The sequence below is a fragment of the Ipomoea triloba genome, chromosome 4, assembly GCF_003576645.1.
Source record: "Ipomoea triloba cultivar NCNSP0323 chromosome 4, ASM357664v1".
In the NCBI taxonomy this organism is placed as follows: domain Eukaryota; kingdom Viridiplantae; phylum Streptophyta; class Magnoliopsida; order Solanales; family Convolvulaceae; genus Ipomoea; species Ipomoea triloba.
The window spans coordinates 18,356,267-18,368,892 of NC_044919.1; positions in this window are offsets into that span (position 1 = coordinate 18,356,267).

Consider the following 12,626-nt stretch of genomic DNA (forward strand, 5'->3'; position numbering starts at 1 on the left):
AAAACAAAAAAAAAAAAAAAAAAAAAATAAAAACAAAAACAAAAACAAAAACAAAAACAAAACAAAAAAAAACCATCTAGAACCAGGTTCGCATCCAGTACTCCAAGGTTTCCAAACACCATCGAAAATCTAGTCTACCCAAGAATATGGACACAGAATCTGGGGGCTCGCATAACCGACCGAGAAACTGCATGAGCACACTACGCTAGCCATATTACGAACACTAAACTCTTGGTGTCGCACGCAGGTAACCACACATGAACACCAAAACACCACGCACAGACTGTGGATTAGAGTGGCCACATTCTCACCAGAGTCATGGAAGTGCCACCCGCATCACCACCGGGAATGAAATGAACCCAAAAAAAAAAAAACAGTGCTAACACCAACCTGATGTCTGCGCCAAGTTCGCGTACATGCCCGGAGGGTGTAGTTGGTGCGACGTCGACGTCGTGAGGGAGGGGGCTATCACTTCCGCCGGTTGAGCCATATCCACCGTAATCATCGGTCAAAGAAAACAACAAATGGATTCCGTAATTCAAACGAGACTGTACAGTTCTGTAATTACAAAAAAAAAAAAAAAAAAACCATTCCCTATTATGGGGGAAGGCCCACCGAATCTGAGGTGTGGTGTAATCTCCACCATCAGATCCCACCCGATCAATGCACCACCTAGGTGCATCAGTTCACAGGGTAATGTAGGTGTGCACCTGAAATTATCATATATATATATATATATATACATATATGTATATATATACATATATGTATATACATACACATATATATACACATATGTATACACACACATATATATATATATATATATGTAGATATGTATATATATATATATATATGTATGTATGTATATCACTTGTATAGGTAAGACTATAAGATCAAATCTTGACCGTTAAATATTAGATTTCAATGGTTTGGATTGGTCTTGAGAATGGTGCTGGTTTTTGAATGCTAGAAGGGTATTGAAGTAATTTTATTATTGATTTAATGTGATCAGATTTAGGAAGAAGCGTGATCTCCTACCATCTCTTTGGTTGTCACGTGATTTCTTTCCTTAGTAATATGGGTGACGTTTCGGGTTTCAGTTCGGCTTTTTTTTTCAGTTTCGATTTCGGTTTCAATTTTTCGGTTCTAAAAAATTTAAACCATTCGGTTTAACATTAGAGATCAGTTCGGTTTGAAACGGTTCGGATTCGATTCGGATTTAATTCAATTCGGTTTAAGTCTTCAAATTTCAGTGTTTCCTTATTTTCTGAACATACTATCACATTATCCATATCCAAAATCTAAACATTATTAATAAAATAGCAATTCAAAGTCTAAACATACTACTAAGTACTAATTATGAAGTAAAGAACAATTGCAGAAAACAACAATAGCGCAAAGTAGAGAAAAACTATAAAGAAATCAAATAAAAAAATGTAGAGAGATACTATTGAGAATAGAAATTAAACGACGGAGCAGGCATCAAGGGACTTAGATTTACTTCTTTATTATTATTTTTATTGTTGTTGTTGTTGTTATTATTATTGTTATTATTATTATTATTATTATTATTATTATTATTATTATTATTAAAACCTAACAAAATTCGGTTCAATTTTTACTAAACCGTTCGGTTTAGTTCGGTTTTTAACCGAACCATTCGATTTACAAGAATTCCGAACCGTTCGATTTTTATATTACTAGTTCGGTTCGGATCGGATGTCCAAACCGAATTGCCCCCTACTTAGTAGCACACGCCTCTTCAAAGTACAGTCAATATTTTTTTGTTTCCTATTTTTTTTCCTTCTGCTTCGCACGTCCGAATATAGAGACGCTGACGCCCCATCTTTTTTTCTTTTTCATTCTCCGACCATTTTTTCCATTCTCCTTCTCTTGCCGACACCATCAAGGAGGTTCTTCTTGTGTTTTTTCCATTATCCAATTCTTCTTTTGTGGGTGGAGCTTTGTTTGTGCAGTTGCGATAGAGGAACGCACAGATGAAGGTATTTTTAAAAAAAAAAATTTCGTTGTTGTTTGTTGTGGGTTAGGGTTTTCCAACTTTGTGTTGTGGCTGAGTCTGTGTTTCCGCGGGCTGCTGGAAGGGCGGCGGGGTGTGGTTTTTGGCGAGTTTCGGGTGGTTTGGGGATTGTCGAACTGGAAGTGAGTGATACTTTCCTTGTTCAATTTATTTTAAACTCTTTGCCTCACAAGTATGAAACATTCCATGTGAATTATAATTCCATTAAAGATAAGTGGAATGTGCTCGAATTGCATAAAATGCTAACCCAAGAGGAAATAAGGCTTAAGGGACAAGGGATTTGTTAGGAATAAAATTGTAATAGTTTTGATGAGCCAAATTGTAATTTTAGAAATCCCCTATTTTATTTTTAGAGTGTAGAGTTTGGACCCGAAAGGCAAGTCATGACAATAGTTTGGTTCGAATTATTGTCTTATAGAGTTCAGTTGGCAATGACTCTTGTAAGTCATTTGCTTCCACTATACACATGATTGTATATGATCTAATGGACAAGGCCAAATTATCTTTGCTAGAAGACTCGAGTTCGAATCTTATTGAGAACATTTTGAACTTGGAGAGCAAGGAAGGGAGCTAGTAGTATCACGGCTCAAAGTCAATTTTTGGGTCAATGGAGTAACTCATGGAGCTAGTCAAAGGTCAATGGAGGAAGTTAAGTCAAAACCGAGAAGAACTTCAAGATCCACTATCTCTACGCCATACGCTATACAATGCTAAGAAGAATCAAATATATTTATTTGATAGACATGACTGAATGAGCTGAAATGGAGAAATGGTTAAAGACTTAAGCATATACCTAATGGTCTAGCGTTCGAATTTTACTTGCTACATTTTAACTTACAAGGAGGAAGCTTGGGAGCAAGTCACACGGCCAAATCTTTGGAGCTAGTTTTTGGTCAATGGAGCTAGTTGAGTCAAATGGAGCAAGTCAAAGTAGAGTAACTTTGCATGGATTACATACGCGTGAACACTACATTATTTCTACACGCGTGGAGGCTATTTTAAAGTACTATGGAGCAACTAAGAGTGTGACTTAAACTACTTCCTTGGACTACAAGTTAAACAAATGAAGGAAGGAATTTTCATAAATCAAGCCAAGTACACCAGAGACTTGATCAGAAAATTTGGCTTAGAAGGGAAAAGCTCAGTCAAAATTCCCATGAGTACAGCACAGCGATTAGACAAAGATGACGAAGGAACGGACGTTGACCCAACGATCTACCGAGGAATGATTGGATCTTTGCTATATCTCACTGCGAGTAGACCAGATATATCTTACTCAGTGGGTGTATGCACGAGATTTCAGTCAAATCCGAAAAATAGTCATCTTGATGCTACGAAGAAAATCATTCGATATCTCAAAGGAACAATCAATGTTGGATTATGGTATCCAAAGGAAGGTAATTTTGAGCTAACCGGATATTCAGATGCAGATTTTGCAGGTTGCAAAATTGATCGAAAAAGTACCTCCGGAACGTGCCAGTTCTTAGGGGGAAGGTTAGTTTCATGGTTCTGTAAGAAGCAAAACTCCATTGCAACAAGCACAACCGAAGCCGAATATATCGCAGCAGGAAGTTGCTGTTCGCAAATTTTATGGATGAAGCAACAGTTGAAGGATTACGGAATTAATTGCGAGGACGTTAGTATTTTCTGTGACAATACTCGCGCGATTGCAATTTCACAAAATCCTGTACTTCATTCACGAACGAAGCATATCGACGTACGACATCATTTTATCCGCGACCACGTCGAAAAGATGGATTTAAGGATCGATCATATCCCTACAGAAAATCAAATTGCAAACATTCTCACAAAACCGTTGTGTGAATCTCGCTTCGCAACCTTAAGGCACGAAATGGGGATGATCGAAATTAGCTAAGTATTTTATTTTATGCCAAGTGTTTTTATTTTAACTGCATGTGGCGTGTTTATGTGATCCTAGCTGAAGCTATGTTTTTGTTTGATCCACAAGTGTGTTTTACGTGTTACATGCATAGCTTATGTGCTTTTAATTTTCACCTGCTTGTGTTTTTACTGTGGTGAGTCACCCTTACACGTGTGATGTAGTAGGAGTAATTTTCTTTATAGCTTCTTATCTTTAGAATTGCTTAGAAACCCTTTTCTTGATATATCTAGTTCTACACGTGTACACTATCTATTTGTAGTACTAACCATGTTGCATGCAGATGAAAAGACTCTTCTGTTAGGAACATCATGTAATAGGTTTTGATGATACCAACTGTTAAGTAGAAATCCCCAAGTCTCGATGCATAGGCAAAAACGCTGTAAGTTCGACAAGTAAACCAAGAGCGAAAATACAACCGAGTAACTTTGAGCTCAACTCGGAAAATATTTAAGCTTGAGGTAAATTTGTTTGAACATCTTAGAAGTCTCGTGTATTGTAATCATATAGACAGATCAGAAGAAGGCATGGGACAACACTGGAGGAATAAGGGTCTGCGAGACATCAACTAAGTCTCGAGACATAATCAGAGTTCGAGAGGTAGAACCTCTCGATACAGTTATCCAGTTCGAGACATAAACAGAGTTCGAGAGATAGACCTCTCGATATTTGAGTTCGAGACATCAAGCGATCAAGATATCAACCTTGGTCTCGATACACTAACAATTCTCCAACAAAGCTGAAGGATGGTCATACTTAAAGTCTGGAGAAGAAGAATATCATGGAGATGGAATAATGAAGAGGTGCCGAACGTGAAGATTTCAAAATGGGCGGAAATGGATGACACGTCAGATTTCCACCACAAACGGTCAAAAGGTGCACCAATGCTGAAGTGGTCTGATTCCCTACAAACAAGGAATAATGGGAATATAAAAAGAGTAACTTTTACCAAAAGACGAAAGTGGAGCATGGACTCAAGAAAAGTGAACTATGGAACATTCACTACAAGACAAAGAGGTTCAAGTTACAAGATCACCACTCCATGAAATATGCTGAAAATATGCAAGACCCATGATCAGCATGGGAGACAAATTTCAAACGGAATAATTTTCCCTCCAACGGAATTATTCCTCTACTCTCATATATAAGGACGTAAAGACACAGAAGAAAAAAAAAAAGTAGGGAAGTAAAGAGAAGGGGTTCGAAATTCAAAAAAAAAAGTAGGGAAGTAAAGAGAAGGGGTTCGAAATTCTTAAAAAAAAGTAGGGAAGTAAAGAGAAGGGGTTCGAAATTCTTAAGAAGTGTCTGTCTAAAACGTTCAAAGTGCAAAGTGGTTAACTTGGAATATCATCATGATATTCAAAATAGCGAGAAAACACATCTTAGTGTTTCAAGAGAGTTACAAAGCTTAAACTGTTATACATCCAGAAGGTGACCGAAGCTGCTCTACATCGAAGTTGATTCAACGATAGCTTGTGGTCAGATTGGAGCCTGTTACATTCAACTGTGACAACCAAAAACACCTTGCTTTGGATTAAGCAAGAGAGGTGGAGTAACCTGGCAGCTGTCCGAGTGAAAGAAACCTGAGGCTTGACGCGGGCTTGGTGATCAAAGGTCAAGTGCTCGAGAGGTGGAGTAGCTGGAAGCGGGGAGAAAGACCTTGGAGAGGCGGAGTAACCTGGGAGCTGTCTTGTGAAGATCCTGAGGCTTGACGCGGGCTTGGTGATCAAAGGTCAAGTGCTCGAGAGGTGGAGTAACTGGAAGCGGGGAGAAAAACCTTGGAGAGGCGGAGTAACCTGGGAGCTGTCTTGTGAAGATCCTGAGGCTTGACGCGGGCTTGGTGATCAAAGGTCAAGTGCTCGAGAGGTGGAGTAACAAGAAGCGGGGCGAAAAACCTGAGGCTTGAGGCGGGCTTCGTGATCAAAGCTCAAGCGCTCGATATTGTACTAAAAAGGGAAGTTTTTAGTGCAATCCTTCCAGGGAGTTTCTGGAAGAAGAGTGGACGTAGGCGGGTTGGCCGAACCACTTAAAAATCTCTCTTGCATTTACTTACTGTTTTTATCTCTCGCTAACCTCTCGATTGCACTGCATATAAACGCACTTCTCGAACTAACTCAAACTCGTGCTAACTAAAAGGGGATAACATTTCCGCTGCGCATAAAACTTTGTCTTCACCTCGTGAGGTATCGAACCTAAACATCCTAAGTTCAATACACACGAGAGGTTGAAAAGATTTGCAAAATCTTATACAAGTCTATTCACCCCCCCCCCTAGACTTGTACCCCATCCCCTTGGGACCAACAATTGGTATCAGAGCAAGTTCTCTGATCGATATAAACCTTTGTTTATATTGCCTAGAGATCCTTCTTTGAAAAATCTTTTAAAAATTTTCAAAGCACGAGATAATTCTTCTAATATGGATAGCATGTTGTCGAGACATCTTCTCTTTGATCTTAGCAGGTTCGATGACTGGAAAACACGCATGCTTGCGTATCTATCAGCCCTCCATGATGAGATGGCCGAAGTAATAACATCTGGACCAGTCAAGATCATGATGGTAAACACGGCTGCTGAGCAAACCAGGGATACACCAAAGTATGTCCCCAAACCTAGGGAAGAATGGACAAGTGATGATAGGAAGAGAAACAACTTGGACAACATTGCCAAGGATATTCTCTTCAGAGCTATAGACGAAACCATCTTTCCAAAAGTAAGAAAGTGCAAAACGGCGAAAGAGGTATGGGATACTTTGATGTTGATTGGTGAAGGTGACGAACAGGAGAAGGAGAACAAGCTCACCGTGGCCATGAAGAAGTTCGAGGACTTCAAGATGAAGCCAGGGGAGAGCATCGACAGCATGGAATCTCGTTTCATGAAGCTATCAATAGAGATCAGTGATCTCGAGAAGGAGATTCCACAAAAGGAGCTAAACCTGAAGGTCTTACGAGGCCTTACCAAGGAGTGGGATATGAAGGTGATCACAATGCGTGATCACAGGGATTTGAAGAACACCACAACCGACCAACTATTCAGAGATCTCAAAGCCTTCGAATTTGAGATGTTTCCAAGAGATGAGGACGTGGTGGACAGACGGAATGTGGCACTGGTTGCGGACCAACCAACCACCTCCTCAAGGTCAGATCCTAATCCCACTGATTTTTTATCTGACGAACAGTTTGCTTTCTTCATAAGAAAATTCAGGAAGTTCATGAAGAAGACACCGGAAAGCAATACAAGTTCACCTTCCTCCTCAAGAAGGAAAAATGAGAAATACACATCCAGAGGAATGGAGGAAGAAGATCAAGGTCTATGCTACAACTGCAGGAGACCGGGGCACTTCAAGGCTGACTGTCCTTACCCTAAGGTAAGCAAGCATCAAGGCCTAGAATGTAGGAACTCCAGGAGAAAGGAGGAACCTAAAGAGAAGCCAGCACAAAGTGGCTTCAAGGGAGATACAAAGAAACATCTGCGCAGAAAGGCGCTTGTTGCTGAGGAACTCGAGAGAACAATCGAGGAGTCCGAGACGTCGAGCTCCAGTGAAAGCAGCAGCAGCTCAGAGGATGAGAGGGGGCTCATCTGCTTATACACCGAGGAAGAAGAGAATCAATGCCTAATGGCCATTGACAATGAGGTAACCTCTACTTCCACATCTCGCTGCTCTACTTCTACCTCTCGTTGTTCTTCCTTCAGAAGCGATGAAGATCCCTTTGAGATGCTTGAAACATTTAAAAGGGATCTCGCAGTCGCTAATAGCACTCATGCCAAAATCAGGGAAGAAAACAGCAAGCTAACTGCTGAAAGAGATATGCTTAAGAACGTCTCGAAAGAGAATTCAGAGCTAACTCTCAAAGTAAGTGAGTTAGAAGCTAAAGTAATCCAACTGACTGAAGAGTGCAAAACTCGAGAGATCACCGAAAATGATCTTAGAAAGGTTATAGCATCATACACTGATTCCTCCAAAGCTATGGAGAAAATGGTGAATGATCACAGACCTACAAGTGATAGAACCGGTCTAGGGTTCCATCGAGACCATCTCTCGAGAAATAAACAGACCAATGGTTTGGGAACTTCAAGAAATGGAGGATCTCAACCCAAACCAAATAAAGGTCATAAAGGACCAACAGAAAAGACCAGAGTAGCTATTCATAAACCGTCCCTATACACCAGCAATGGAAAGTATAGGAAAGCTACGAAGAATGGCCGGGTAAACAATATCGAGAGATCACCTTGCTATCTCTCGCAAGGCCATTCCAAGTACAAAAAGAGCTACATTCCATATAATGCGCCTCAAGGCAAATATGGAAGGTCTGAGATCCACATAGTTAGGAACTCACGGATGGAGAAAGGAAGACTCTATCCATCTAGTGAGAATTGGTCATCAAATCACAAGTTCTGGAAGAAACCTCACTTTCAGCAATTTCACATGACCAAACAGCGTATGAAAGGCATGGTGCATAAGCCGGTCGAAAAGTCTCTACCTAAGTTGATTTATGCACCAAAGAGGCCTAAAACATTTGCTAGCATTCCTTATGATTATCAAACGTACAATGGCTACATTGCGCCTAGGCCTGGAATAATGGGCACAAGGTATAAATGGATGCCTAAACTCACTAACCCACCAGGACCCAAAGTTTGGGTACCTAAACTTGCTTAATTGCCTTGCAGGACACCAGGGACATGTGGTTCATTGACAGTGGATGTTCGAGACATATGACGGGAAATCTAACACTGCTAGAGAACATCCAACCTATCGAAGGTCCCTTGGTGACATTTGGCGACAACGAGAAGAAGGGACGCACAAAGGCTGTTGGTGAAATTCAAAAGAATGAGCTGGTTATTAAGGGAGTATCCTACGTTGAAGGGCTCAAGTTCAATCTCCTTAGTACAAGCCAGTTCTGTGACAAAGGCTACAAGGTTGTCTTCACCAAAAGCAAATGTCAGATTATGAACGAGGAATCTCTCGAAGTCGTCTTGGAAGCAGCAAGGAAAGGAAACATGTACATAGTGGATTGGAGGTCTGCAAAACCATCCCTATGTATGCTAGCAAGGAGCAAGGAAGATTTATGCTGGGATTGGCATAGTAAGCTTAGTCATCTGAACTTCAAAACTATCAACAAGCTTACTAAGAGGAACCTAGTGGAAGGACTGCCCAAAGTGACGTTTCGAAAGGATAAAATTTGTGAGGCATGTCAACGTTGCAAACAGATCAAATCCTCTTTCAAGAGCAAAGCCGAGACATCATCCACTAGACCATTAAGTCTTCTTCACATGGACTTATTTGGCCCAGTGGATCCACCCAGCATAAAGGGAAAGAAGTACACTCTTGTGGTAGTAGATGACTACACAAGATTCACATGGACCGTGTTCTTAACCAAGAAAAGTGAGACAAAAATTGCCCTGCCAAATCTCTTGAAGCAAGTTCAAGTTGAAAAGGATGTCTCGATACTAAAGATCCGGTCAGATCAAGGTGGAGAGTTCGTTAATCAAGTAATCGAGAGCTACTGCAACGAGAACGGAATTCATCATCAACTATCAGCTGCTCGAACGCCCCAACAAAACGGGGTTGCTGAAAGAAGGAACAGAACTCTCAAGGAAGCCGCAAGGACCATGCTCTCACAAGCCAACATATCACAAGGATTTTGGGCATAAGCAATCAACACAGCGTGCTATACCCAAAATCGGTCCTTGATAGTGAAAGGAGTTGGAAAGACTCCATATGAGTTGTGGAATGAAAGAAAACCGAATGTAAGCCACTTCCATACATTCGGGTGCAAATGCTATATCCACAACAATGGGAAGGCTCAACGACGAACTTTTGAAGAAAAGGCAGATGATGGAGTATTTCTAGGATACTCATCAACAAGCAAAGCATTCAGAGTCTTCAACAAGCGGAGTTTAGTGGTTGAAGAGTCCATACATGTTACCTTTGATGAAAGGGCATCGACAGATCAACCATCAAAGACAACGGAAGCAGCTGAGGAAGATCAGCCAGAGTCTATCGAGAGATCAAACTTACCTCTCGAAGACAAGCAGTCTATAGTTCGAGACGTAGCGGAACTCCAGTCAGAATCAGATGATGAAGAGTCTACCAAGAAGAAAGCTCCTGACTCAGTTGATCAAATCCAGATCATAGATGTTCAACCCACATCTCAACCTTCAATGGAAGTATCAACTGAGGAGCCACAACCCGACCTAAGATGGCTGAGAAATCACCCTGCTGATCAAGTGATTGGAGATGTACGTGACAGAGTTCAAACCAGATCAGCATACAGAGAAAGCATGTTTGCTTGCTTTCTATCTCAAATAGAGCCTAAGGTGATCGAAGAGGCTCTATGTGATCCAGATTGGGTGCAAGCCATGCAAGAGGAACTTCATCAGTTTGAACGGAACGATGTTTGGGAACTAGTTCCGAGACCTCATCATCAGAATGTCATTGGTACAAAGTGGGTTTTCAGAAACAAGATGAATGAGGATGGAGTTATTGTTAGGAACAAGGCCAGACTTGTTGCCAAAGGCTACTGTCAGGAGGAAGGAATAGATTTTGATGAAACCTTCGCTCCAGTGGCACGTCTCGAAGCCATACGCATCTTTCTCGCATATGCCGCCTTCAAAGATTTTAAGGTATATCAAATGGATGTCAAGAGCGCTTTTCTGAACGGACTTCTCGAAGAAGAGGTGTACGTTGAACAACCTCCGGGTTTCTTGAAGGACGTGGGAGCTGACAAAGTATACAAATTAAAGAAGGCACTTTACGGCTTAAAACAAGCTCCGAGAGCTTGGTATGATACCTTATCCTCTTTTCTACTTCAGTGTGGGTTCACCAAAGGCCTAGTGGACAAAACATTGTTTAGAATTAAGGATGGGGATCACATCTTATTGGTGCAAATCTATGTGGACGATATCATTTTTGGAAGCACCAATCCAGACTTGTGCGAGAAGTTCTCCAGATTGATGAAAGGGAAGTTCGAGATGAGCATGATGGGAGAACTAAACTACTTCCTTGGATTACAAGTGAGACAGCTTAAGGAAGGTATCTTCATCAATCAGGAGAAATACACCAAGGATCTGCTCAGAAAATACAATATAGAAGGGAAATCCTCAGTCAAAGTACCCATGGGAATCTCTCTACGTATCGATGTCGACAGTGAAGGTCGAGAGGTCGATCAGACAACTTATCGAGGTATCATCGGATCTCTTCTCTATTTAACTGCTAGTAGACCAGATATATCCTTTGCAGTAGGTGTATGTGCTAGGTTTCAGGCAAGTCCTAAGGAAAGCCACTTAAATGCATCTAAAAAGATTCTTAGATATCTCAAAGGTACGCAAAGTGTTGGACTTTGGTATTCGAGAGGTGGATCTTTCGAACTTATGGGTTACTCAGATGCGGACTTTGCCGGCTGTAAGATAGATCGAAAAAGCACATCAGGGACATGTCAGTTTCTAGGTGGAAGACTTGTCTCATGGTTTAGCAAGAAACAGCATTCAATAGCTACAAGCACCGCTGAGGCAGAGTATGTAGCAGCTGGAAGTTGCTGTGCTCAGGTTTTATGGATGAAGCAACAATTACTGGATTATGGGGTTGAGTGTAAGGAGGTTAAGATCATGTGTGACAATACAAGTGCTATTGCCATCACCCACAATCCAGTGTTACATTCTAGAACAAAGCATATTGATATTAAGTATCACTTCATCCGAGACCATGTTGAGAGGAAGGACATAACTTTGGAATATGTTGCAACGGAGGAGCAACTAGCAGATATTTTCACAAAAGCGTTATGTGAAAATAGATTCTCTCAACTAAGGTTAGAATTGGGAATGATAGAATTGGGATGAATGGTCAAATCTTATCTTCTTGTATTTAGTGCCATGAACTGTTTCGCATGTGAGGGGCGGTTTCATCAACTTTATGGCAGCTTTGGAGTTACACAAGCATTGAATGGTCATTCATATTGCATCCCGTGACTCAACAGTGGTAACCCTATTGGGCTATAAATAAGAGGGTTTCTTTCAGAAGTTCATACCATCAACTTCCCATGGAGAAAAAGAAAGGAAAAGATGATGTTCCATTCTTTTATAGAGGAAAGAAACCGGCAGTCAAGTCCAAAGATTTTCAAGGAGAAAACTATCCAGAATCAACGAAGGGTGAACAGATTACGGAACTTCCTGATAATCCAAGCAAGAATCCTATTCCCATCCAAGGTGAATGGATCCCCAAATACGAGGAGATCCACAACGATGGGATACTGGAATCGGGAGGAGAGTCCTGCACAAGAGGGACTCCTACTGCTGCACATTCTGGAAAAGGGCCTTCCTCAACCAAATGGAGAACCAAGGGAAATGGAGAGGAAGACCAGATGGGACTTTCTGAGGTCTGCAGCAGCCAAAGGGGTGATCATACCTAATCCAAAGACATTAAGAGGATTAGCGATGAAGATGGTCACTCTCAACTACAGTAAGCAGCTCCGGAGAGGAGAACAAGAAAAGGGAATAGCCACCCCTAGTTCTGTTATTAGACAAATAGGACTTTAGATGGCTAGTTTCTGCTTTAACGATAGATTCCTATTAGGCTGACGAAGGCCAAACAAAAGTTTCTAAGGAATCTAATAGGATATTGATTCATATGTAATGTATCTGGAAATCACTAAATGAACTTAAGGATATGTTCCAAGTGATATCTTTTAGATG